The sequence below is a fragment of the Canis lupus genome, chromosome 37 (assembly GCF_003254725.2).
Source record: "Canis lupus dingo isolate Sandy chromosome 37, ASM325472v2, whole genome shotgun sequence".
Lineage (NCBI taxonomy): Eukaryota > Metazoa > Chordata > Mammalia > Carnivora > Canidae > Canis > Canis lupus.
This window is the reverse complement of record NC_064279.1, coordinates 22774117-22801674: the sequence shown is the minus strand read 5'-3', so window position 1 is coordinate 22801674 and position 27558 is coordinate 22774117. Positions and strand designations below refer to the sequence as shown.

General features: G+C 37.9%; 1 long non-coding RNA gene across 3 annotated transcripts in view; it reads left to right on the top strand.

Moving 5' to 3' along the window:
• The window catches only part of LOC125754481 (uncharacterized), a 68722-nt gene that overhangs the window by 13692 nt on the left and 27472 nt on the right, over window positions 1-27558 (top strand). The window contains exon 4 of one of the 3 annotated variants that reach the window (XR_007408820.1): window positions 7-131. The exons of the other annotated variants lie outside the window; for them this stretch is intronic. This is a non-coding gene — a long non-coding RNA (uncharacterized LOC125754481). Of the gene's footprint in view, window positions 1-6; window positions 132-27558 lie in introns of those variants that run through there. 3 annotated transcript variants of the gene reach the window in all.

The following is a 27558-nucleotide window of genomic DNA, read 5'->3' as shown; positions in this document are numbered from 1 at the left end:
TTAAAGATTTTATCTACTTATTCATGAGAGACACAGAGAGAGAGGCAGACACACAGGCAGAGTGGAAGCAGGCTCCTCGCAGGGAACCTGATATGGGACTGGATCCCACGTCTCCAGGATCACGCCCTAAGCTGAAGGTAGGCGCCAAACTGCTGAGCCACCTAGGTGTCCCATGAAAATTCATGCCTCATGGAGTAAGGGGAGGCAGCTGATAAGCAATGCACATAACAAAGACATAAATTTGGCTCTAAGTCTTATCAACAAAAGCAGAACACATGATAGAAGATCAGAGTGATATATTGCAATGACTAGGGCAGGCCTCACTAAGAGGAAAGACTGGAGGGAGAAAAAAGAGAGCTACTCAGGTGCTTGCAAATCCCCTTCACATCCTTCTATACTTTCTCCCCATTTCTTGCACAGCTTCCTCTATATAGAGCCTTATCACCATCTAATATACTGTAAATTTCATATATAAATGAGAAAATGATTTTACTAACTTATTTGATGTTCCATGATGAAATAATGGAATAAAGTTAGTCTCTGAGAAACCTCTGGAAGGAGCCTTTCTCATTTGAATGTATGTAAAATATTGCTTGAAAAATATGATCTGTTTAATAGAGAATAGCCTTGCAAAAACTAAATACCAAACAGATTTTTAGGGAAATGCTGCTTTTGATATGGAATCCTGTTGGACTTGGTATAGGAAATCCATCAATTAAAAAAATCTGATAGGTGGCAAGAATGTCATGATATTCAGAAAAGGATTCTCTCTCTCTCTCTCTCTTTCTTTTGTCATATAGAACAGAAAAACTAATTTCTTCCTTATGTAAAAAGAACAAAAAAGACTGAGTCCTTAGATACTGAAAGGGAGTACATTTTCTTAAAGCCACTGAAAGCCTGTGGCAAAGGAAGAAGGGCTGCAGGGGGTTTAACACCCTTAGAATTGGTTTAATGATGGAATCTACAATCTCTGGATAAACCCAGTAAGTCAGAGTGAGTTCAGTATAAGCTGAGGATAGATCATCATCAGATGAAGCTCCAATTTATAATACCTGATGGTTAGAGCCAAATCAATCTCAATATAAGAGAAACCCTATTAATATTGGTGAATGGATTATTAAAACTAAAGCATTCTGTGAAATTTTATGGCCAACCTTCTTATTTTTCTTTAGTTAGGAAAAAAAAAAATCATCGGTTATAGTCAGCTCCAGGTTTGACATGTTTCTGTGTAGGCTGCACACTATGATAAAGAATGCTATCAACTTGTGAAATTTGGGGTGTATAGTTGAGGTTATTTGGGGGTTGATGGATTTGTGCTGCTTCATCCACATTCTTACTAAACATTAGATCTCTCTTGTGACTAATGATACAGCATGAGTTTGTGAGACTAGCTTGATCGTTTGGGGATCAGATCTGAGGCCGTGGCCTCATTAGCACAGTAACTAACAAGCTGAGTTAATTGGTCACACACCACAGTCACTTACAACATGATTATTTATGAAACACCAAAGATAAAGTCTTAAAGTATATTTGTGGCAAGCATAGCATTTTGGTTTATTTATGTGATTTAAAAATAAGAGCAGTAAACAGTACTGCCTCATACTTCCAGGCATAGGGTTTACAATACTGAACAATTTCCTAAAGGAACATTTTGCAATTCTTTTGACCATAATCCCTCTTTTCTAATGAACCTAAAATTATCATGCTCCATCTGAAAATTATTATTGTCATCTACATGTTCCCACCAGCCCAAATCAATGTTGAAGGTTTATTTACTATAGTCAAATATAAAATATCATATTGTTTGCTTTTACAAACTACAAATGTATGTCCTAAAGTGTCTGATATGTCCTTTTTTTGTTGCTCTTCCCTATAAGGGAAGTTTGTTCTGTCTCTAACAAACCAGGCTCAAAATTAAAAGTATGCTTTTTTTTTTTTTTTTTTTTTTTTTTGAGAGAGAGAGAGAGAGAATGTCAAGCAGGCTCCATGCTAAGCCCTGCCTGATACAGGGCATGATCCCACGACCCTGAGATCATGACCCAAGCCGAAATCAAGAGTCAGAGGCCCAACTGATTGACCCACTCAGACACCTCTAAAATATTTGTCTTTTGATAGGATTTGCTACAAATGTATGAAGGTATTAAAGTAATTTGAAAATATAAATATGATTGTCATACAAGTAGATAGCACAGACCAAACTTTTTGATGAGTAGGTTAACAAAACCAGTGCAAACAAGAATATGAGACTGTTATATAGATGATAAGTAAAAAATGTCAATAAAAAGGAGTATTGAACTTCAGTTGCTTAATCACATGCAAATCTAGTTAATGTCCTACATGGCAGTAACCATAGCATTCAGGATTAGCTTCTCTTTAGGACCGACATCATTTGCAATTGATCAGTTTCTAACACCTAACTTGACAGACATCAGAGTAGTGAATAGTAAGTAAATCAAAGAAAGTTCCATTCTCTGTTTAGATGGCCCTTAGGTAGCCTTATTTATGTGATATTAAAAGATAACATTATCATCTTTTCTCCAAATTTCTGGTAACTTTTCTTAATGCAAATCATAAAAATGTGAACATGTAATACAAGAGTATGAAGCAGTGGGGTTTTGTGGGAGAGCTTTGCAGTGACTGTGTAATTGCACACACACTCTTTCTCTATTCATAGATCTCCCAAGATCACTTTTTTAAAGAAATTTTGTTTATCTTACACGAAGTCCTGAATACTCCCCTGGACTGTTGCCTTTCTTGGCTTTCTGATCTTCCCCATCTCATGCTGTTCTGCTTTGAGACTGATCGGTACTCTTTTTTGACATGAACAATGCTTTCATTTTCTGGAAAATAGGCTCCCTTGATTGGATGCTGAGGGATAGATGAACAACTGGCTATACTTGCCTTAATTACTTTACCCCTTAACTCCATACCTCACTTGCTGGGCTGTACAGATATATCTGACTCACTGTGTTGGACTAAAGAGAATTATGATGCAGAGAAAAAATTTTAAACTATTTGCTACATGTCCTTATTCTCCTTGCCCAAGGGAAAAGTTCCCAAAGGCTGGAACCTTTGTGGAGGATTTCCTTCATGGATGCAACTCAGGTTCCTTCCTTGACCTTCTGCTCTCTATGCCACATTTCTCACCAATTGCTTTCTTATTCATACCTACATTAAAATGACCCGCTAATCCCCTCTTGGGAAACTAATTTCTCTATTTGCAGGGTTGTGTCTGATATTTCTCTACCATGCAGTCTCTAGAAATAATAATGCAGGGCATAGCATTTCTAAATATCTGAGTTATTCAAGCTAGATCATCCCTGGGGGCTTCAACATAATAGACTACGGTGGGTGCTAGATTTAAGTCAAACCTCTTTCTCCATTCTCTCTTTCTCATCCCTTCTCTAATGTTAAATAGATATATTCTCTCTCAATGGAAGTCTCCAATTACCAAATTTAATATACACACAGACATGCATATATCCCAGGGATAAAGGTACTTCTCAGAGAGGAAGAGAAACCTTTACCTAAATGTAATACTTTTCCAGGGTCACTGCTCACATATATATATATATATATATATATATATATATATATATATATATATAATGTTTATTTAAATTTATTACCTTAAAGTACCCTTTAATAAAGTTTCCTCAAAACTATGCCTTTTTAAAATACTCTGTAGCCATTTGCCCTTGTTCTGAAACTTTTTATTTTTATTTTTATTTTATTTTTTTTTAAAATATTTTATTTATTTATTTATTCATGGCAGAGAGAGAGAGAGAGAGAGAGAGAGAAGTAGGCTCCATGCAGGGAACCCAACATGGGACTCATCCCGGGTCTCCAGGATCACACCCCAAGCTGAAGGTGGCGCTAAACTGCTGAGCCACTGGGGCTGCCCTTTCTGAAACTTTTTTTTTTTCTGAAACTTTTTAATACAGAAGGAAGTGGATGAACTTTGAAATGACTACATTTCTGAGTGCAAAATGGAGCATCTCCATTTCACTTTTTTAAGCAGAAAGAAGAGACATACATAAGAGAATTTCTTTCCCTCGTGCCCAAGTATCATTTCCTCTCTTCTCAGGAATCAGCAGGGGAGTTCTTTCAGTTAAACTTACTGTTTGGCAAGAACATAACAAAGTTCTTAAGCATTTTTTACGGGCTGAATTGTGTGTCTCCTCAAGATACAGGCTGAGGTCCTAACCCCCAGTACCTGTGAATATGACTGTGTTTTGAAATTGGGTCTTTGCAGATGTAATCAAGTTAAGATGAGATCATACTGAATATGGGGAGGGGGGCCCTGATCCAATATGAATAGTGTCCTAAAGTAGATGCGAAGAAGGAGAGATCTTCCCCTAGAGGCTTTTGAAGGATCATGGCCCTGCTGACACCTTGATTTTGGATTTTTAGCCTTCAAAACTGTGGGGGAATAAGTTTTTATTGTTTTATACCTCTCAATTTGTGATACTTTGTTATAGCAGACCTAGCAAACTAATAATGCAAGCATCATCATCATAATGATCATCATCATCAACATCACAGATACTGTTAATGACATCTGCTTTGTGGCATTCACTGTGTCATTTGCTTGGCTGATTTGCATGCTCAATGACAGTGTAGATTCTGGGGTCAGAGACCCAAATGTGACCCAATTCTGGCTCATACTTACTAGGTGTATGATATAGGGCAAGTTGTATAACTGTTACCTATTATTTCTCTTATTTTCTCAAGTCATTATAATAGCCTTGAAAGATAGATATTAATATCCCCATCTCTGTGCTTTCTAAGGCATAGAGAAATTTACCTCTAAATTTGACTATAAACTCATGGAAATGCAGTCTGTAAGTGGAACTGTTGGATGTATTTTAAATATGCTTTTTAACTTATTTTGAAATAATCTCAAATTCATAGAAAATTTTTAAGAATAACACAAAGAGGGGGATCCCTGGGTGGCTCTGGTTTCGTGCCTGCCTTCGGCCCAGGCGTGATCCTGGGGTCCCGGGATCGAGCCCCGCATCCGGCTCCCTGCATGGAGCCTGCTTCTCCCTCTGCCTATGTTTCTGCCTCTCTCTCTCAGTCTGTGTCTCTCATGAATAAATAAATAAAATCTTAAAAAAAAAAAAGAATAACACAAAGAACTCTCACATACTTTGACCCAGACTCCCCAATTGTTAACCTTTTTTTTTTTACACATTTTTCTCATCACTGGGTTTCTCTCTTTGTGTGTGTGTATATATAAAAACATATATATTTAGTTATTCATATAAATAAAATATATAATTGTGTGTATTCACTGTTTAATTATACATAGTATATATGTTTATTATTTATGTATTTTGTTTACTTATATAAATAGAAACCTAGAGATAAGAAAAATGTGTAAAAACATAATTATATATATAATTTATATGTTTTACTTTTTCTAAGCCACTTGAGAATTATAGACATGTGCCCTCTTCTCCCTTAATCCTTCAATATGTGATTCCTAAAAACAAGAGTTCTCTCCCATCTAATGAAAGTTCAACCATGAAAATAAATTAAGGTTGATACTTAGTATGTTGTATACTTTTTAAATGAAATTTTTTTATCAAAGAAAAGCCTACATACAAAAAAGTACACAAATCATAGGTATACAGCTTAATGAATTTTCCACCAAGTGATCACACTGAAGTAACCCACCGGGAAGATCAGGAAATAGATCCTTGTCAGCACCCAAAATCTCCCCACCCTGTCCCTTCCCAGCCATTTCTTCCTCTTTGACCTCCTTCTCCCCAGAGATAACCATTATCCTGGCTTTTATTAACATAAATAGTTTTGAATAGTTTTGAACTTTATTTAAACAGAATTATATAACTGCATTATTTTTCTTTCCTGTTTTTCTTTTTACTTTAAAAGATTGGCTTTTTTCACTCAATATGTGAAGTTCATTCTTGTTGAGTATCTCTGTAATTTATTTCTTGTTGCTGTATATTATTTCATTGTATGACTACATCTCAATTTATCCATTTTACTGCTATGGGACATGTGGATTGTTCCCAGTGTTTGACTATAAACATTTTTGTATACATTGTTTGGTGCCTGTATGTGTACATTTTTGTTGGGTTTATTACTAGAAGTGCAGTGGTTAGTTTGTAGCGCCTAGATAAGTTCAGTTTTAGTACATACTGTACTGCTAAATAGTTTACCCTCTTCTGTAGTATATGAGAATTGCAGGTGCTTCATTTCCTTATCAGTACTTGGCATTATCATTGTTTTTAATCCTAGCCCTTGTAGTGGGTATACAGTTGTATCTTATTGTGGTTTTAATTTGAATCACTCTGATGACTAATGAAGTTGAGTATTTTTTTTCTGTATACTTACAGATTACTTAAATATCCTACTTACCTGACCCTAATTATTTTTTTAGTTAATCTGTATACTTTTTACACATCATGAAGGAAAGTTTTACTTGGTTAATGTGAATTAAATGAGTACTCTAATAACAATGCTGTAAGAGCACCAGCTTCAGTTGTATTATCTATATATCATTGCATACATACAAATTACTTCAAAACTTACTGCCTTAAAACATTTATTTTATCACAAATTTCTTATAGGTCAAGAAATTGGGGGCACCCAATTAGGTTAGTTAAGTGATTCCAGCTCAAGGTCTCAGGGATTACAGAGTGACAGTCAAGATGTCAGCTAGAGCATCTCAACAGGGTCTGGAGGTCTTGCTTCAGAGGTGGCTCACTCCTAAGGCTAGCAAGCGAGGCTGTCTAGAGGCAGGAGGCCTCAGCTCCTCATGACATGGCCCTCTCCATAGGGCTGCTTAAGTGTCCTCACAACATGGTGGTTGGCTTCCACCAGAGTGAGTGATCTAGGAGAGAGCAAGGTGGAAGCTACAGTGTGTTTGATGACCTGGCCTCTTAAATTACAGTCCGTCATTTCCAAGGTATTCTCTTGGCTACGCACGTAAACTATATTCCATGTGACAATACAGTGGCAATCCTGGCTGCCACAGTTGTTCTTTAAACTCAATTGCCCAAGTTTGCTTGCTTGTTTTTTAATTCAGATAGAGAAAAAAAATGACCTACTTAATACATGTGCATTCATATGACAAATGCAATAAATTGATTTTTAGGGTAACTTATTTCTTACAGGTGTTTCAGAGATTTGTGAGAGTAAATGAGTGGATATTTTTAAGTTCCTTTTACGCCTTCTTTCTTGTCCTCTTTCTCATATTTGATGAGTTATGGAGTAAACATATTTTGTGTGTCTGAAAGTATGTTGCAGTGAAGTCAGCATCTATACAGAAGACCAGTTAGCAGCTACTTCTCTGGGTTAGCTGTGGGGTAAGGGATGAATAAAAGGAAAGAAGGAAATGTTCAGATAGATTTTAAGTCTGGGCAGGTCAGAGTTACTGCATGTTAAAGGCGTTATTTCTTCTAAGGTATGTGCAAAATAATGTACATCTCCTGTTTGTCTATCTGTCATCTAACATCTTTTACTGAGTGGACCAGTTATCTTTCTATTTTTAACATCATCTGAGGAATCAATGAATAATTCCAAGTGAAATAGGTATTCACAAAGTGTTTTGCTTCTGCAACATTTAAATCAGTAGCTTTTCCATGTTGTCTTGCTAGTTTGCTTACCCTAAGTAATCTAACATATTATGACAAAGTATAGTCACTGTTCAACAGTTTCTCTTGGCTGTACTCAAAGCTGAAAAGTACTTTTTAAAATATACTCTCCTATTTCTAATCTTCTTGGCATATGTCTAAATAAAGAACTAGACCAACACTATCTGACCTAAGATGTTCATCATAGCATCAAAATAATTAACATTTAATGAGAAAAGGCAGACCCTATGTTTAGCTCTTTTATATGCATCATCTTGTTTACTATTGCAACCCTATTAAGTAGCTGGTATTATTATCCTAATTTTTATAGATGAGAAAATTACAGTTTAGAGAGATTAAGAACTTGACTACGGTCACATAGGTAATAAGTGGCAGAGTCAGCCAGGAATTGAACTAATTATTGATTCTGAAAACATCTCCTTAACCTCTTTAAAAAGTTAAGTGTTCAACCATAGGAGGATGCTCATGTGGATAACTTAAATACAATATAATATTATACAGTCACTGGAAATTACTCAAAAGATATTTATTGGGTTTGAAAAATATTTATAGTTTAATAGTAAATGAATAAGATACACATTGATATAGGATATTCAAATTATAGTCTCTGCTATACAGAAAACTAAATATGTATGAATCTCTACAGGAAAAAGAAAAGTAATATACAAATGTTAATGATGTTTATCTGTAAATGTGGTGAGACTATGGATGACTTTTGCTTTTTTATGCATTTCTATAATGAACATGTATTACTCTTATAATCAGGAAAAAAGTAATAAAAATCTTTAATACTTAATATATGAGAGAGGAAATAGAAAGACTTGGTTTCTATGATTAAAGGAATAAGTCTATTTAATAGCTGTTGTATCCGTTAAAAGGTGCAAACCATCCAATTAGATCTGTTTCTGATGTGTGGGGCTATCAGATGTTCAGACACAATGTAATATTCTCCTACTTGCTGTATTCTCTTTTTCTTTCTGCCTTATGTTGGAGATAAAGCAGAAAGTGTGTGTTTCTCATTGGGAAGTTGGCATTTGAATGAGACTGCTGCTTTTCTCAGCTTAAAGAAGATAAAAGGAGTTATCAAGTAATGTTTTCTTTCACCTAAGGATGTTGGTCCCACTCCAACAATTGGAATTGATTGAACTCCAGTGCTTGCAAATTTAAAAGCCTAACACAGGGATCTGCTCACTCTGAATTTTACAAATCAATGGATAAACTCAAAACAAAAACCCATTACAGAGCACCTTAATGTTTATCTGTTTGGTAAGATAAACATTTGTAAACGAACATTTTCAACTATGAGCTTCAGTAATAACACTATGAGATCTGCTTTGGATATTAAAAATTTGCATAGAACTATAAAGCTAGTACAAACCCAAAGGAGAAAATTGCTTTTTTAAAAATCAAGTCTTCTGATCCACATTCTCAATTAAATTGTGTTTCATTCATCTAGACTGGAATCATTTTTCTTGCCTTTTGATAATATTTTTATTATTGCCTCTGTAATGTAGCATCACATGAAACAAGTGTGCCATTGGTATTTGATTAAGAGTATTGCTTCATGGAAGTCTAGAAAGCATTGAACCAGGCAAAAGAAATGATATTAAATAGACTTATGTTTGATGAGCATAATGATTGTTAATTAGTTTTCCATTTAGCTCTGATGTTGTCAAATCTAAATCTTGATATTAAATTTGGATGTCAGCGCTGGACTTACTGAGATTACCCTAACTGGAGGAAAAGTTTCAAAACAGACCATCATATCTATACGGAATCAGTACTTTTATATAAAAAGATTAGTTAATAGATTTCAGTCAGTAGGCTTAAGGGCTATAACATCTAGATTCGGGCTTCACACATTGTCTTTGATGGTGGACCAGGTTCCCTCCTCCCATTTTGTCACAGACCAGTACTTTGATAAAATATGATAAAACTGGAATACTGGAATAGTGGAAACTTGAAAATAAAGACATAGAAAACAGAAACACATTTTTTATTATTCGTTTCTATAGATACACATTTTTTTCAAATTTTTCTAAAAGTCTAAAATCTTTACCCTTAATTTTTTGTGCTTGTCCTACCATGAAGCAACAACAAACACTTTTTGGACCTGCAGCAGTCTATAAACCACATGTCCTTGCTGCAGTGGGTTCCTCTGTACATCTGCAAGCCCCATGCCGTTGTTTGGCTTAGGCTGGGAATCTGATAGGAACTTCAGGTTAGGGACTTCTTGATCCCAGAGAATCTGATGAGGCTGACTTTGTCATCCTCACCTCCACCTCCCGTTGAGAAGGTCTGCAGACTACTTTTACCTGTGTGGCACCATAATCTGTCACTTTCAGCATCCTGATGTTATCCTTGTATTTAGAAACACTGAGGTATGTTTTCCCAAGGCTCTGCTGGCTGTGTTGTCACTAGGATTCAAATTCAGATTTGCCTCCATACGGAGACCAAGCTCTTTTCACAAATCTATGTCTTTCCATCTGAAATAAAACATTACACTCTGGTAGTTTGGTGCTGGGCACTTTTGAATTTCTCTAAGGAGAATTCTAGAAGTCCAGGGCGTGGTCCACCTTGCCATAGATCATTAACATGGTTAAGGTCCCAATGCCATATTGGTCTTCTACATTTACTTGGCTACTAACAATCTGCTTGGTATGCATAGCACTATGAGTAACTTTATAGCCACTCAGTGTATTCCAATTAGGAGTTATTTTCCCCCACATTACTCCATTTATTCCTAACTAGGAATTAACTCTCAAATTAACTGCAGCATGTTCATTTACCTCTGAAAATGAAACGTGTGAGTTGTTGAATGTCAGGCTCTGCCTCATGAGAAGGAAATTCTAGAGTGAATTCTCATTCACTGTGGGTAAGGTAAGATTATTTGTCTTTTTTGGTTGGTTGTGAAAGATGCTGATTGTAGTCTAATGCTGAATATTTAATTATTGTGTTGATACTCACCACCAGCTTACCTGTAGGAATATTTTAAAGACATTGGTTCTTAAAACTTTTTTTTTGAGTTTTACTTATTTAAGTAATCTCTACACCCAACATGGGGCTTGAACTCACAACCCCAAGATCAAGAGTTGCATGCCCTTCCAACTGAGCCAGCCAGGCACCCCAAGACAGATTGGTTTTAAAGGAAATCATTTAGGATGGATGGAACTTGCTTTAGAAGGTAGCCTAAATGTAAACAAGATTTAAAAAAATAAAATATCCAAATATTCAGATCAATTTAGGTGCTTTGGAAATATGTATTTGAGGAAGCCACATTGATGGGCCCATGTCTTAAGATGGTGGTTGCATACAGGATATCTTCATTTTGCTTTAATCCTTACTTTCCCCTCCCCCCCCCATTCAAAACTGTTTCAAGAGTGTATGTTGGACATTTCTGAGTTCATATTAGGCCAGGACTCACTCAAAGAGCAGGAAATTCAAAATAGCCACTCATGCACAGCTGCTTCCTCTGGATTCTCCATAGGAAATACATGCACTAAGGAGGAGTCCAAGCCCATGAATACTGTTTATTACTATATGTGCTTGGTGCCAATACCCTGCTTGGAATTCCTAGCCCTGCTAAATTGTGCTGGGGGCTACAAAGGGCTGAAACCATTAACTACGTGTCTTTTGTCAAAGACCAAACTAAAAGGAATTCCTCTTACTCTAGTTGGGGGAAGAAAAAAAGAAAAAAACAAAAACAAAAACAAAAAGGAGTGGGATGATTTTTCTCCCCCTAAGATCTAGAATGAAGCTCTCTAAAGCTCTACCCCGGGACAAAGCCCTCCTTTTGCAAGACAGGAAGTGTGGTTTGGGTGGGCGGTGAGAGGAGGCAGGAGGAGTTAATTGATGGAAAACAAGGCCTGGTCCCTTGCTAGAGCAGCAGCGGGTGGGCAAGTTCCTCTTTATGAGACAAGTCAGAAAGGGCAGCGCCTCTAAGAAACCAAATCCAGCTGGAGAACATTGACAGAAGTGGAAGGTTTTGTGCTGCTTCCCTAATGACACTGGAAGTTCTTCCCTCCGACTTGACACCATGGCCCCAGCAAAGGTCCTCAGAAATTAACATTGCTTCTCCTTAAGGGTGCAGGGCAGGGACGACTGCAGTGTTGATCTGACCCCCAGGAGCCAACGATGTACATTGTCCAACAGATGGGTAATGCTGTGGTCTGAGTTAGCTCCCCAGGCATATCCAGGGTCTGCCAGCTGTACCAACGGAGAGGTGAACCAGAAGCTAATGCCTCTTCCCTACAGCCTCCCGTATTTCCAGTGCTGCCTCATTCCTCCCACATTCCATTTAAATCAAGGGAGGCACAAGACCCTGCTGCTTTGCATTGGGACAGCTGTATCTGATGGCAGCCTCTGAACACTCTGGGATGCTATGCGGCAGAGCAGCTACAAGCATGAATCAATTAGGCGGCTATTAGGTTCAGCCTCTCAGGCCATGGCATAGTCAGCTTCACGCTGACTTTGTTATATATGAAATTCCCAGGGAGAATAATACCTTATCTAAACTTTCATTATATTTTATAGTAGAATGAATATGGATCGATAATAAATTTTGCTCTAATCTAACATTAGTTTCAGAAGAATTTCACCCTTTTCCTCTTTCTCTATCAAGAAATCAAATTATAACCATAAAAATAAAAGCTATTCTACTCAAGGACTCTGTGAAGAGAACAATGGTTCTTTTTATAATATTAATGTCTTAGCTTATATTTTAAAATAAGCTTGGGTGATTTATATAATGTAGAATTAAATTTGTTTTTCAGAACACAAACCTACATTTAGATGTTTTTGAAAACTAACCTTTTATACGTAAGAACCGTAGGGGAGAAAAACTTTTCTTCCCTTCTAAGTTCTTTGGCTTGCATAATAATTAGATTGACATAGACAAGTTAACAGGAAGAAAACAATTTAATTTTGTTTGTATGGGAGCTCATAGAAATAGGAGATTCAAAAGAGTAACCAAAGCAGGCAGCTTTTATACCTTTTAAATAAATAAACAATTATTTGTGAATAATTTTGGCAAATGGCTTTGGACTTGTGGTAGCAAATTAATAAAGAATTAGCAAGGTTTGTTTATATAGCCTTCTTGGCCCTGAATTCCCTATCTCTGGCAATAAGCATGCCTTCTACCTACCAGGTGCAGGGTGGATGCTCTTCACAGGGGAATTTATTTCCTGCTTTCAGAGGGACAGAAGACAGAGTACCTTTCCTGCATGAACTGTTTCTTAAGTAATTTTAATTCAAAATAATTAGTATGTTAAAGTTCCATATTTTGAAGTGGCCTGCTCTGAACTCCATCACTCTGAAATTAGATCATATGTTATTAAAATATGATAATTATATATTTTAAATTTAACTCTTTAAAATTGAAAAGTCCATCAAATATATGATCAAGAATGGGAAATAAATGTTTATATATCTACTATTGAGGTTTAGTAAAATAGTATTATACCCTTTACACCTGAATAGTTTCTGAAGAAATGGTATACTACAGGTGGCCACCTTTAAATTTTCCTCATCCCATTACCCTCCCTTGCTCTGAGAGATGACCATTATTATGAAATCAATGTGCATCATTCCCATGGTTTGTATATTTTTTACTGTCTACATAGAAACTATACAGTCTTAGTTTGCATACTGTCAAACTGTACATATCTTTCTCCAACTTGATTTCCAATTTCAACATTTCAGAGAATTTCTGACCTGGGGAACTGGGACATATTTATAGCTAAATAAACCCGAAGCCTTTGAACTGGTGCTACCTGAACTCCAGAAAGTATAGGTGTTTGCATATTTTTCTGAGAAGTAGGTCCGTAGCTTTCTCAAAATTCTCAACTTTATCTTTGACCTCAAAAGTCACCTTTCTTCAAAATCTTAAGATTCCATTAATGTCAAAGCTTTTTTTTTCTAATCACAATGTATAATTCATTTTCTTTTATTTTTTCTATATGTTCTTCTATTCTGGATGAAGCATTAAAAAAAAAAAAAAAATGATTCCGAGGCACCTGAATGGCTTAGTTGGCTAAGCAGCCAACTCTTGGCTTTGGCTCAGATCTTGATCTCCAGGTCCTGGGGTCCGGCCCTGTTGGGCTAGGCGCAAGCTTGAGGATTCTCTCTCCCTCTCTCCATCTGCCCTGCCCCCTGGGCACGTGTGTGAGTGCAGTCTCTCACTCTCTCTCAAATAAGTAAATACATCTTTAAAAATTAAAGATGATTCCATTGATAGGCTCGCTCTTTCTTTCTTTCTTTCTTTCTCTCTCTCTCTTTCTTCCTTTCTTTTCTTTCCTCCTTCCTTCCTTCCTTCCTTCCTTCCTTCCTTCCTTCCTTCCTTCCTTCCTTCCTTCCTTCCGGGAGGTAAGTGACCCTGGTTTTGAAGGCTGGGAAGGACTTAGTAAAACTGCAGGTGCCACTCCGACCGCTAGAGGGCACTAACACAATTAAAAACGGAGAAGGTGTCTTCCTGGAGTACAGAAATACAGATGCCAGAGGAGTAGCTTACAAGATCTTCACATATTTATTTGTCTCTGTTTACAGATTCCTACATCGAGCTTCTAATATGTTCTAAAACATTCATGTTCAAGCTATTTTAGTGTTATCAGTTTCGTAAAGCAAATTTAAAGCAGGCCTGAAAGAGAGGCCTTAAATAAGTGAAGAACACCATAGCTTGATTCTGGCTAATTATTTAGTCATTGCTGAATTTTTAAGATACCCTTTACTGGTCAATTAATTGATATCTTTATCAGTAAAAATTAAAGAACATAACTTAGGAATTTACATAGAAAAAGCAGCCTCTTCAATTAAGATTTTCCTAAAAATGTTTTGTCATTTGGGCATCCCTTGTTACGCCTCTACTCTTTGGGATCACTCCATATCCTCCTTTTGCCAATGAAGAAGAAGGCTCTGGGCATTTTGAATCCTGAAGGCTGAGCTCTGGGACTCTGGCAGCAGGGAGTTCTTTTGCCAGAGATCCTGCCCATGATCCATTTACTTTTCTGTTGTGTACGGAGAGAGCTAAAGTAGACAGGAATCAATTCCCCTTCTCCTAAACGAGAACTACTCGAGGGCTTTCTGTGTGCTAACTGCCAATTGTCAATTACGAGCTGAGAAAAGGCAACCCAAGCAAGTATTTTAACATTAAAATAACTTATGTGTATAAAGTACTTTACTATTCACAAGAAGCATTTTGTCTGACAATAATTTCCTGAGATAATTTATGGCTATTCCTGTTTTTTGGATCAGGAAACTGATGCTCCTGCAATAGTCCATGCTTGGACTATTCATGACCTTGGTGGCCCCTTCTTGTTAACAAGTGCAGAGTAAAGACCTCTCTGGAGGTTTTCTGATTTCTAGTCAGCTAGGAGCCTTACCTACTTATTGATCCATTTCTTTCCTTACTTGTTTTGAATAAATTTATTTTTGATGCTTAATTAACCAATAGCATGGAGTCTTTTTTAAAAATCAGTGTTATTTAAGCCATTTTCCTTATTTTGTTCTACATCCCCCCCCATCTTTGTGTCTTAACGGTTATTTTGATAGTCTCAGGATTATCTAGTAAGTAGGTAGCTATTAATTTAATCTATTAAAAAAAAAAAACTAAGATCCCATCCAAATGGACCTTACGTTCTAGAGGTGGGGAGGACATCATAAATAGTAAACATAATAAGTAAATTAATTATTATCATATGTGAGAAGGTGCCACATGCTATAGAAAATTGATAACGGAGCAGATTTAGGACCCTGGAGAGTCAGAGAGTTTTCAGTAGGGCTTTCCTGAGAAGGAGGTGAGGGAGTTCATCCTCTGAGTTTCTGGAAGAAGGAAAACAGAACTGGTAAGAAACAGGTCTTCAAGCCAGAGAATACCTGGCTTGCTGAGGGTTACAAAAGAGTGGACTGGTGTGTTTGGGGTGGAGTGAATGGTGGGGAACACACACAGGGAAGCAGTCAGAGAAGTGTGCTGTAGGGTAGCCCATTGGAAGACCTTATGGGCTGTACGAGGACTTTACTTCTGATATTGAGTGTAGTGAAGTGGAAAGATAGAATCAGAGCCAGTATTTTAAAGAGGATCACTCTGGCTGGAGAGTAGACTATGTCTGTCATTGAGGGGAGAGGAAGTGTAAAAGCAAAACAAAGAAGTGATAACTATACCAATCCAGATCAAATGGAGCAGGGCAATGGTGGTGGAGTGAGAGGTGGTCTGCCAACCCAATTTCCTGATGACTGAAAGTATGATGTGAGAGAAAGAGAGGAGGTAAGAATGGCTCCAGGTCTTGCACCCAAGGAACTAGACAGAAGGAGTTGCCATCAACAGAGAGGGTGAGTAAAGGCTGTGAATGGCATAGGCTTGGGGAGCGGAGGGGGCAGATCAGGAATTCAGGTTGGAAGTATTAGCTTTTAAATGTATTTAGACATGGAGTGTTGATCAGGTGGCAGGATTTGGAGTTCAGGAGAAAAGTCGGACCTGGACGAGGTATAAAATCATCAATATTATAGGCATGAGGCTGGATATTGTTGGGGGAAAGTGAAGCACCAAGGACCTATTCCTGGGTACTCCAATGTTACGGGGATGAGAGGAGGAACCAGCAAAGGAGACAGACAAGGAGTGGGTGGCCAGGTAGCATGATAGTCAAGTCTCCTGTCCTCGTGAAGAAAGAAAGGGTCATGGGGAGAAGAGGCTGCAGATGTCCATTGACCTTCATCAGACCCTGTGAGCCCCCTGCATTTTCCTATCCAGAAGAATTACCAGGTGGTCTTGTAGCATGGAAGCTTTCCTCTGACGGAAAACACAGGAGAGGGAATTTATGTCATTCCCAGTGTTCCCCCACGCCCATTAGTTACACATTTTTTAAAAGAAAATATTAGTATCAATTAAAGTTTACTATCCAAGAATAAAATGCAGTAAATAGAAACTTGCTGAAATAATTTAAACTGCCACACCTTACTTCTGAGATAATAACTCTGTATTTCATAGAATTCTATATTCTATACTCCTTATGTATGTGTTATTTGACTATTTTGATTATTTCAGTAATCAGATTGGAAGACTTTTAGTATCCTATTTTACAGGAGCAGGAACTGAGGCTTTTTTTTTTTTTTAAGATTTTATTTGTTTTATTCATGAGAGGTACAGAGAGGCAAAGACATAGGCAGAGAGAGAAGTAGGCTCCCTACAGGGAGCCCGACTCAGGCACTCGATCCCAGGACCCCGGGATCATGACCTGAGCCACCCAGGTGTCCCTAGAACTGAGGCTTTAAAAGTAAAAGTTACTTCTTATGACCACTTCCTTGACATAACCGTATTATAGATTTCCACAAAGAATATACTTTTAAGATGTGTGTCTGTGACTAAAATTTGAGGTATAATATATCTATGAGAAGAATATCAATTTTATCTGCTTCTCTCTCAAAGACATGTATCTCTTTATAAAGACATGTATTAAAGTATATTTATTCCCAACATTCTGAAAGAAGTGTTGAGAAATTTTCACCCAGAAAATATGCAATGTTTTACACTTAAAATCTCTAGCAAGGTGGATCTGATATAAATTGGGAAAACCTCTTCATCTGGCAGGTTTGCAATATTTACCAAATCTTAAAAACTTTAGAATATCCAATTTTGATCCAACAATTCTACAATTAGAAATTTGCCCTAACAGCCCCAGTGGCGCAGCGGTTTAGCGCCGCCTGCAGCCCAGGGTGTGATCCTGGAGACCCTGGATCGAGTCCCACGTCAGGCTCTCTGTATGATGCCTGCTTCTCCCTCTGCCTGTGTCTCTGCCTCTCTCTCTGTCTCTATGAATAAATAAATAAAAAATCTTAAAAAAAAAAAAAAGAAATTTTCCCTAAGAAAATAGAGATTAGAAGGAGCACCTGGGTGGCTCAGTTGGTTAAGTGTCCAGCTCTTGATTTTGGCTCAGCTCATGACCTCAGAGTCCTGATCCAGCCCTGCGTCGGGCTCTGGGCTACAGGAGGAGTCTGCTGGAGGTTATCTCCCTCTCCCTCTGCTCCATCCCCTGCTGTCACATGCATGTGCGTGCTCTCTCTCTCTCTCTCTCTCTCTTTCTCTCTTTCTAAAATAAAATCTTTTTTTAAAAAAAAGTAGAGATAAGAAGAAAGGGGTAGGGGTGCCTGGCAGTTCAGTTGGTTAAGTGTCTGCCTTCATTTCAGGTCATGATCTCAGGGCCCTGGGATGGATCCCTGCATTGGGCTCGCTGCTCAGGGGGAGCCTGCTTCTCCCTCTCACTCTGTGCCTCCCCTCTGCTTGTGCACGTGCTGTCTTTCTCTCTCTCTTTCTCAAATAAATGAATAAATAATCTTAAAAAAAAAAAAAAAGAAGAAAGGGTTAGACTGAAGAATACTTATTACCTAAGAAAACAATTAGAAACAACCTGAATCAATTTTGTTATATCGGGATCCCTGGGTGGCGCAGCGGCGCCACCCAGGGCGCGATCCTGGAGACCCGGGATCAAATCCCACGTCGGGCTCCCGGTGCTTGGAGCCTGCTTCTCCCTCCGCCTGTGTCTCTGCCTCTCTCTCTCTCTCTCCGTGTGACTATCATGAATAAATAAATTTAAAAAGAAAAAAATTAAAAAAAAAATTTGTTATATCAAGATGATGGAACACTACACTATTATAAAAAAAATAATGCAGTATAATACTTAAAGATACGGAGTGATACCCACTAAATAGTATAAATGGGAGGAGAAAACAGGTTATTAAGCAATATATATGACACAGTACTCTTTTTATTGCATATTGTATCTCTATAGAAACACTGGAGGTCAGCAAGTTTTTATGTAAAGGGCCAGATAGTAAATATTTTAGGTTTGTGGGCCACATGGTTTCTGTTGTAACTACTCAGCTTGGCCGTTGTAGCAAAAACAGTCATCCCCAGTAAATAAATGGGCATGGATGAGTTCAGCTCCTAGGAAAGTTTGCCGGGCGATGGGGCTTGGTAGTTTGCTGACCACTGATCTAGAATGATAAACAGTGATTATCTCTAGGAGCTATAATTCTTGATTTAATTTTCTTCTCTTTGCTTCTCTACAAGATCATAGTTCTTTGTTGCCAACAGACATACAGATTTGAGGAAATGAGGAGAAAGCATTTAATTATATTTCATTTTTATATTATCAATGATATATTGCTTATTGATAGTAATTCAATCTGAACAGGATCGGGTCACATAACTATTACAAAATATCAGAAGAATAAGTGAAAATAAAGGCAACTCTTGATTACTCAGATACTGAGCATAATCTTTTATAGTCTAGTTCTTTGCAATAGTTTAAACTCTGGACCAGCTTTCCCTGTGACACAAAAGATTTCCTATGCAAGATGTGTGCCCCCAAAATAAAAGATGATTTTAATATGAGCTTTGGAAAAACACAGCTAGGAATCAGGAAGTTTTGTTGGTAGGGTAAATAGACATTACATTTCCAGGAATTTTCCAAAGCCTCCTAAATTTCGAGTATCAGAAGCATTCTTTGCTTCACTGGAGGAGAGAACAGGGTCAGTTGCTCATGTAACTCAAGTGACCTGCCAGCGTTCTCAGGGCTCCCAGCCTTGTGGAGTCCATTCAGTGGTGTGCTGGCAGGTATTTCACAGCCAGCATTGGTGAGGAAGAGGAAGGAAGAGAGGGTGGGTGGGGACGATGTGGGGGCGGGGAAAGCCCTGATTTGTACTCTTTGCCATTTCTGTGGTGTAAATATTCCCAGCTGTGGGCAATTTCAAGCTATCAGTGGGACTTATAAAATTCCTGAATATTTAACAATCACCCGTGTGAGCCAGTGTGAGCCAGCCCCAGTATACCACTGGGTCCAGTTGAAATGAACTGAGCCCCTATCCCACTTACCATAAAATCCCCTGGGCCCTACTCTTCTACCTCTCAGCCGCCTACTGCATCTTTCCGGGGAGCCCCGAGTGCTTACGTGCTCTTGGCAGGGCTCTCCTGCTGCTTGCTTTTTCAGAGTTACTGTGCCCCTGACAATCGCTGAGGCTGCTGTCTGCTGCCATGTGGGCCTCAGCACTATTCTTTCTTTCAGAAGGCTGTGGTAGGAGGACTTGTCATCTTTGCTTCTGTGCTGGCAAGTCTTGCTAGCTCCAGCTTGAAAATGGGTTCTGAACCCTGGATAACACTGTTCTGTCCTCCATCTACCAGACTCCTCCAACATGCTGGCGTCTCTTCACCTAGATGACTGCAGCAACCTCATAATTGGCCTTCTGTTCATCCCACATAGGAACCAGAGGCATTAAAAAAAAATTAAAATGTAATGTTTACATGTACCAAGCACCGAAGAAAAATTATTTGAACATAAGAGTAATCAGAAACCTTTTGCTATTAAGCTGTTCAAATGTCAGCATTTAGTTATAAAACATGTATCAAGAGAACTCAAACGAACAATTTTAAATGGATGCGTGTCCCTTGGTTTTAATAAAATTCCATTTAGTATGCTACCACCAGTCTCAAGTGGCAGAGGTAGCATTTGAGTTCACGCCTTTGTGACCAAAGAATCTATGCATGACTCTCAAACAGAACTGACCTTGTGTTAAGAGTAGTGTCCTGAGCAACCAGAAGGAATCAGAATCTCATTGATCTCACCTAGTATTGGCCGTTATAGATTCCAGGATGGCTTTGTGGGATGAACTACAGGGAATGGGATGAGGGGGACCTTTGCACTTTCATGACTATCGTGGTTGCTGCTGGGGGAATCTGAATGCCTGTTTGGGGGTGGTGGTGATGAGTGGCTTCCAGAGCCCGTGCTCGAGTCCGGCAGCAAGAGTGTGATTTTTCTCCGCAGCTCAGACTGCTCTTCATAGTTTCAGCTAGACCACAGAGGCCTGACACCTTCCCTCCCTGCATCCTGGGGATGGCACTGGAGGAACTCTGAGGAGAGTGGCAGTCCTCCATTCAAAACCCTGGCAGTGCAGGACAGACTCTGGGAGAGGTAGGCTGGTCACAGAGCTGTGACCCTCTTCTGCCTGAGGCCAGTTAAGTCTGTAATCACACAGCTCAGGACATTCCATCAGCTTGAACCTTACCCCTCCAAGCTGCTGCCCTGCTGAAAGTTTCCATTTACGCTTACTGTGGGGCTGGCTATGGAGTCATGAACATCATTTAAACATAATCTAACTTTTGTATAATAAGACTACGGGGCATTGAGCTGTACTGTCTTTGTATTTCAATTTTACTATTATGAAAGAAAGGACTTACTGACACTATTCTTTCCTGACGATAATTCATTAGGTGCTGTCAACAGCAGAAATCTTAATGGACTTCGCTATGTGAGCCATGTGTGTTATTCCTTTCCTTCTTACCCTCAGGGCCATTTGGAATGAAGGATTCTTAGGAAATGAACAACATATTGTCAAGTTTGAAAGCATATGGGGCTGAACAGGATTCTGCTGAAGGCTCGTGGTCTTATAACACAATATTTATCAGCAATTAAAGTTCACAAAAGTCTGTAAAAACTGGCCACGGCTGTGAATCAAATTAGTGCCTTGACCCACCCACTTAAGACCAAGAAAATATCAATATCATAGTGAGGCAGCCAATTCCCTTCCTAGAATTAGTGTAAATAGTGATTGTGCTTTAAAATCTAACGAACGCTGTTTTCAAACTAGAGGAAAGAGGCTATGCTAAAAGATTCAAAGTTGCAGGAGGGAGAGAGTTCCTTCAGGTTTGATTAGTGAACTGACAAGGAGAAATGTTTTTTGGTATCTCAGCAAAAATTTCCTTTTGATTCCAATCAATCTCTTTCTTTTCTTATAAGGACTGACTGCCCATAGATTTAAAGTCATTGCTTTGTCAGTTGAGGTTGAAGAGCGAAGAGTTTGAAGCCTTGTAGTGAGCCATTGCTGAATTATTCAGTAATTTCAAACTACATCCAAATGCAGGTGTAACAGCCAGCCATCTGCCTGCCGAGGTCCTTCATCCTTGTCAAGGAGAGAAGGATGTCTCAGATCTTTGGAGGGAGCCTCTATTATAATGAAACAAGAACAATTATATAAGTACTCACTTCCGGCCTCTAGTTTTCTATTCTCATTTCCTCTCTGCTTTCTCTATTCATCGGTCAGAGTTTTCAATTACAGAACCAATCAGGAAGCATGAACTTGGCAATAAATTTAAGAAATCTAGATGAGGGAGTGCAAAGTAGGGAAGACTTCCTGTAAATTGTCAATTTTCCAGTTGGAAGGGTTTTTTTAGGGTCTTCTCTAGATGAAAACCAGCCTCCCATCAAATTCTTTTGTATTTTAAGTAGCAACTGAAAGGTGTTTTGCTCTAAAATTTCTAAAAACAAATGCATTTTTAAAAATGTTTTGCTAGAAGAGAATAGCGAGGCAACAGTGGAAATGGTTTTCTCAGTTTTCATGGTATGTATTTTGTCTGTATATTCAAAATAATCCTCCACAGGCTGTGGAATAAGTTGGTCTCATTATTTTGATTATCTTCAGTCAGGCCATTAATAGATTTGTAGGATGTCCTACTACCAGCATGTGGCATAGTCTTGACATCTTGATTTTTTACCCTTGGGACTTAAGAATCATAATGCTGTATTTTTTCCCAGACTATACCTGGTGCCCTGCAGACAAGTTAAACGGCACATTTTTTTTTCCCCCTGAGATACTTGAGTAGCAAGTGTAAAATATGTTATCAGTGTCTTAGATAAGATTTTACCAGAGGGGGGTGAAGGTATAATACATCTCATAGATGTGAAAACTTTATAAAAATTATTTGAAGATTATGCCAGAAATGAGCTCTTAAATTAAAATGTTGTCATTTTTCCTTTTAGACTTGATGTATTTCTTTAAAAACTCAGGAAATGTAAAGGTAAATTATTTGCATCCTTCCATTTTAGGGGGAGCTTACTAGTGTGGGGAAGTCAACAAGAATATTAAACTCTCCTGGCTTGCACTTCTTGCAGCAATTCACCTGTTTCTTCCTCCTTCCTAAAGATTTCAGTGGGATTGTTAGCTACAGCTTTCGTATGATTCTTGACAAGGAGCCAATACTTGTACTGAGTAAAAATACGTACTTTTTCTATTGATCAGAGAGGGTAAATAACCCATTCTGTCATCATCTTCAAAGCCATTGCACTTGCACTAATTGAATTATGTTTTCTAGTAGTTTGAAATTTTTTTTTTTTTTTTTTGAAACAGAACAGTGAAACAAAATAGCATCTTTTTCCTCTGAACTTTCCTGGTTTATTGAACATTACAGTACAGAGTGCATTTATTCAATATGATCCGTTAGTTGTCGTTAGTCACCATTATGCTTTATTTATATTTTCAGGATAAATAAAATTTGTAGAAATTCGTGAAGCATTAAATTGAGTTTATTATAGAAGTCAAACTGTAACGCATCAATGTTCAGCTGATATATTCCATTTCCCCCACTAATTCATTCTCTATCCTTCCTTTCCTTTTTTCCCCTTTCCTTCTTTACGCCCATATATTTGCTACATATCTACGGTATTTTATTCAGAGTTGAGTAGATATTCCCTTGCTTCCAAGGAGCACCCAGTTGTGGGTCAGCTGATGAGCTAACCTTTGAAAATCTACCTGTTTTATGACTGGTGAATTTTCCTTGATTGAGACATGTTACTTATTATCCATTTGTATACAGTTTTCTTCCATTGTTTCCCACCACATGGCAGGCTATTTTTTGTGACTTATTTGATGTTAATTGCTTCAATCACTTCTTTAAAAGATACAATTACATTTGTTTTCTTTCAGTTCCCTAGCAACTCCTCAGTTCTTCGAAACCTCACAAAAATAATTCAGGCTGTGGTGAATTCATTAACAAATTGCCTTTGTCACTTAGGATTCTTGTCAGGCCTGCCAGTGTGTGCAGAGCATATTAGAAATGAGCATCTTCCCTAACCTGCTTATAAAACAAAAACAAATAACAATTCCTGTTCTCTTAATAATTCTCATTCTACCTTGAAACTGTCCATTGTTATGTTCTTTTTAATGAAAATACTTTTTTCTCAGCCATCATAGACCATAACTGTTTCAGATTTTTCATGTATCAATAGGTTTGCAGTGTTTTAAGGGAAATGTAGTATTGGAAAAGTTATTTATTTCTTTGTAAATTTTTTTTTAAAATTTATTTATGATAGTCACACACACACACAGAGAGAGAGAGAGAGAGAGAGAGAGAGAGAGAGAGAGAGAGGCAGACATAGGCAGAGGGCGAAGCAGGCTCCATGCACTGGGAGCCTGACATGGGACTCGATCCCGGGTCTCCAGGATCGTGACCTGGGCCAAAGGCAGGTACTAAACCACTGCGCCACCCAGGGATCCCCTCTTTGTACATTTTTGAGCTGACATCAATTTTCTGATGTTCTTTAATTGTCAATGGTGATAATTCTTACTTTGTGAGAATAATTTATACACAAAAGTCCTCCTGAGGTCATCTTTCCTTTCAGTTTTCCCAGAAATTAGATTTATTGCATAATTACTTATTAACCATTAAGTGCTTATATTTCCATAATACAATGGAGACATTAATCATTTCAGTGTTTAAACTTTCATCTATACTCATGAATATATGTGCTCAAGTATTATCTAATATTTACCACTAGGTTTTAAAAAATATATATTATATATATATGTATATATTTAAAGATTTATTTATCAGAGGCAGAAAGAGAGTACATGAGCAGGGGGAGGGGCAAAAGGAGAAGGAGAGGGAGAAGGAGATTCCTGCAGAGCCCAACATGGGGCTTGACCCCACAACCCTGAGATCATGACATGATCCAAAATCAAGAGTCTTAGCTTAACCATTTGAGCCACCTATCGACCCCTAAAAATATATTTCTACCTTTTATTATATACCATGGGAAATTATTATTTACTATTTCTTTAGATGTCTTAGTAACTGATATCCAACCTTAGTTCTTTAAAATTTTATTTTGAAATTATGGTAATCTCATTAAAAATTTACAAGAATAATATAGTGACCTCTCTATAGCATTTACCTAGGTTTGTTATTTGTTTTCAGTTTGCAACACTTACTTTAGCATTTCCTAGTGCACTTGGTCTCCCACTCTATTTTTTAGAGAGTGGCTGTAACACCCCAAGGGAAGAGAGCAGGTGGTGCTGGTGCTCTTTTTAGGCCCATATATGTGTATGTACATATATACATGTATACGTGTATATATGTATTTGGATAGGTAGAGATATATATATTTAAATAGATAATTTTTTTCATGAGACTTTTTTTTTTAAGATTATTTATTTGAGAGTGAGAGAGCATGTGTGAGTGAGTGCTGGGGGAAGAGCAGAGGGAGATGGACAAGCAGACTCTGTGCTGAGTGTAGAGCCTGATGCAGGGCTCGATCCTACAACCCTAAGATCATGACCTGAACCGAAATCAAGAGTCATTCAATTGACTAAGCCACTCAGGCGCCCCTTTCGTGAGCCATTTGAGAGCAAGTTGTAGGCATCATGGTCCTTTACTCTTAAATACTTCAGTGTGCATGTCATAAGAATAAGGACTTTACCTTACATAACCACAATACAATGACCAAAATCAGGAAATTAAACATGGATCTCATATCATTATCTAATCTACACGTGACAGTTTACAGTGTTGCAGTTTCACTCACTATTTTGATAACATTCTTTATATATTTTCCTCCTAGCCCAGGATCCAATCTAAAAACCAAATTACATTACATTCAGTTCTTATTACTCTTTAGTTTCCTTCACCTGGAATGATACCTTAGCCTTTCTTTGTCTAAAATGATGTTAATAGGTTTTTAAAAATCTTTTTATGTGTGAGAGAACATTTTTCTTAAAGTTTATTTATTTGAGAGAGCAAAAGAGGAGAGAATGGTGGTGGGTGAGAGAGGGAGAGGGATAAGCAGACTCCACACTGAGTGTGGAGCTTGATCCCATAACCCTGAAACCATGACCTGAGCCAAAAAACCAAGAGTCAGACACTTAACCGACTGAGCCAACTAGGTGCCCCTGTGTGCATGAGAACATTTAAGTTCCACTCTCTTAGCAGATTTTAAGTATACAATACAGTTACCAACTGTCGTCACCTTATTATTCATCTCATAGCTAAAAGTTTATATTCTTTCAAGAACCTCTCTTCCTCTTTCTGCTATACCTTGTGCCCCTGGTAACCACCAGTCTCTTCTCTGTTTCTATGAGTTTATTTTTTTATTTTTGTTTTGTTTTTATTTTTAGATTCCACATGTGAGATCATGGAGTCTTTCTATTTTTTTTTTTTAAGATTTATTTATTCATGAAAGACACAGAGAGAGATAAAGAGAGGCAGAGACACAGGCAGAGGGAGAAGCAGGCTTAGTGCCAGGAGCCCGATGTGGGACTGGATCTCTGGGCTCCAGGATCACACCCTGAGCTGAAGGCAGGCGCTAAACCGCTGAGCCACCCAGGGATCCCGGAGTCTTTGTATTTATCTGTTTGTCTTTAGCATAATGCCCTCAAGGCCTGTTCATGTTACTGCAAATGGCAAGATTTCCTTTCTTTGCTTGACTAAATAATATTCCATTATATACACATTACCACATCATGTTTATCCATTCATCCATTGATGGATACTTTGGAAGGTACACATACAAGTGTCCAAATGAGGTATGTTTCCATATGCTGGCTATTGTCAATAATGTTGCAATGAGCATAGGAAAGCAGATATCTCATTGATAACTTGTTTCTATTTCCTTTGGATGTATACCCAGAAAGGAGGTTGCTGGATCATACGGTAGCTTTATTTTTAATTTTTTGAGGAGCCTCCATAGTTTTTTTCATAGTGGCTGTACCAACTTCCTAGTAATAGTACACCAGGGTGCCTTTTTTTCCATAAAATGTCATAAATATTTTTGAAGAACAAGAACACTGGTTAGTTTTGTTTAGTTTAGTTTTGTTTTTTTTTTACAGATAGTTCCTAGGTTATCCCTAGTTCGTAATTTCCTCAATATTTAGGTTATGCATTTTGGGGGAGGAATATCAATGAAGGGAAATTGTGTCCTTCTCAGGGCACATATCTTCTTATATCTTTGTAATTTATATCACTTTGTGATTTATAACAAGTTTATGGGGAGATAGTTTGAGATTATATAAATAACCTGTTCTTCATGAAAACTTCATCCACTAGTTTTAGCATCTATTGATGATTCTTGCCTGAATCATTTATTGATTAATAATCAGTTTAAAAGATAATTTTCTGTATTATTTATTCCTTTTACATTGTAGTGTAAAGAAGACCTTCCTTTGTCCTTCATTCATTCATTCACTCATTTACTTATGTTGGCCTATAATCTATGTTCTTATTTTAATTACTTGGATTATATACGGTTATTTTCATTGTTTAAATTGACGCACAAATCATCCAAGATTTGGTCAGTGAGAGCTCTTTTTTTTTTTTTTTCTTAAGGAGAGGGCAAGGGGGAGAGGAGAGGGAGGGAGAGAGAGAATCTTTTTTTTTTTTTTAATTTTTATTTATTTATGATAGTCACAGAGAGAGAGAGAAAGAGAGAGGCAGAGACACAGGCAGAGGGAGAAGCAGGCTCCATGCACCGGGAGCCCAAAGTGGGATTCGATCCCGGGTCTCCAGGATCGCGCCCTGGGCCAAAGGCAGGCGCCAAACCGCTGCACCACCCAGGGATCCCAGAGAGAGAGAATCTTAAACAGGCTCTACACCCAGCACGGAGCCTGATTCAGGGCTCAATCTCATCACCCTAAGAGCATGACCTGAGCTAAAATCTAGAGTCAGAAGCTTAGCTGACTGAGCCACCCAAGCACTCTGATGAGAGGTCCTTTTGAACTTTGTCTTTATATTCTCATTTTCTTTCATTCAATAACAAATAGATCTATAAGAAATTTCTGTGCTTATATTCATGTAGTATCTGAATCATGAAGGTGTCATCTTAATGAAATCAAATAGTGGCATTAG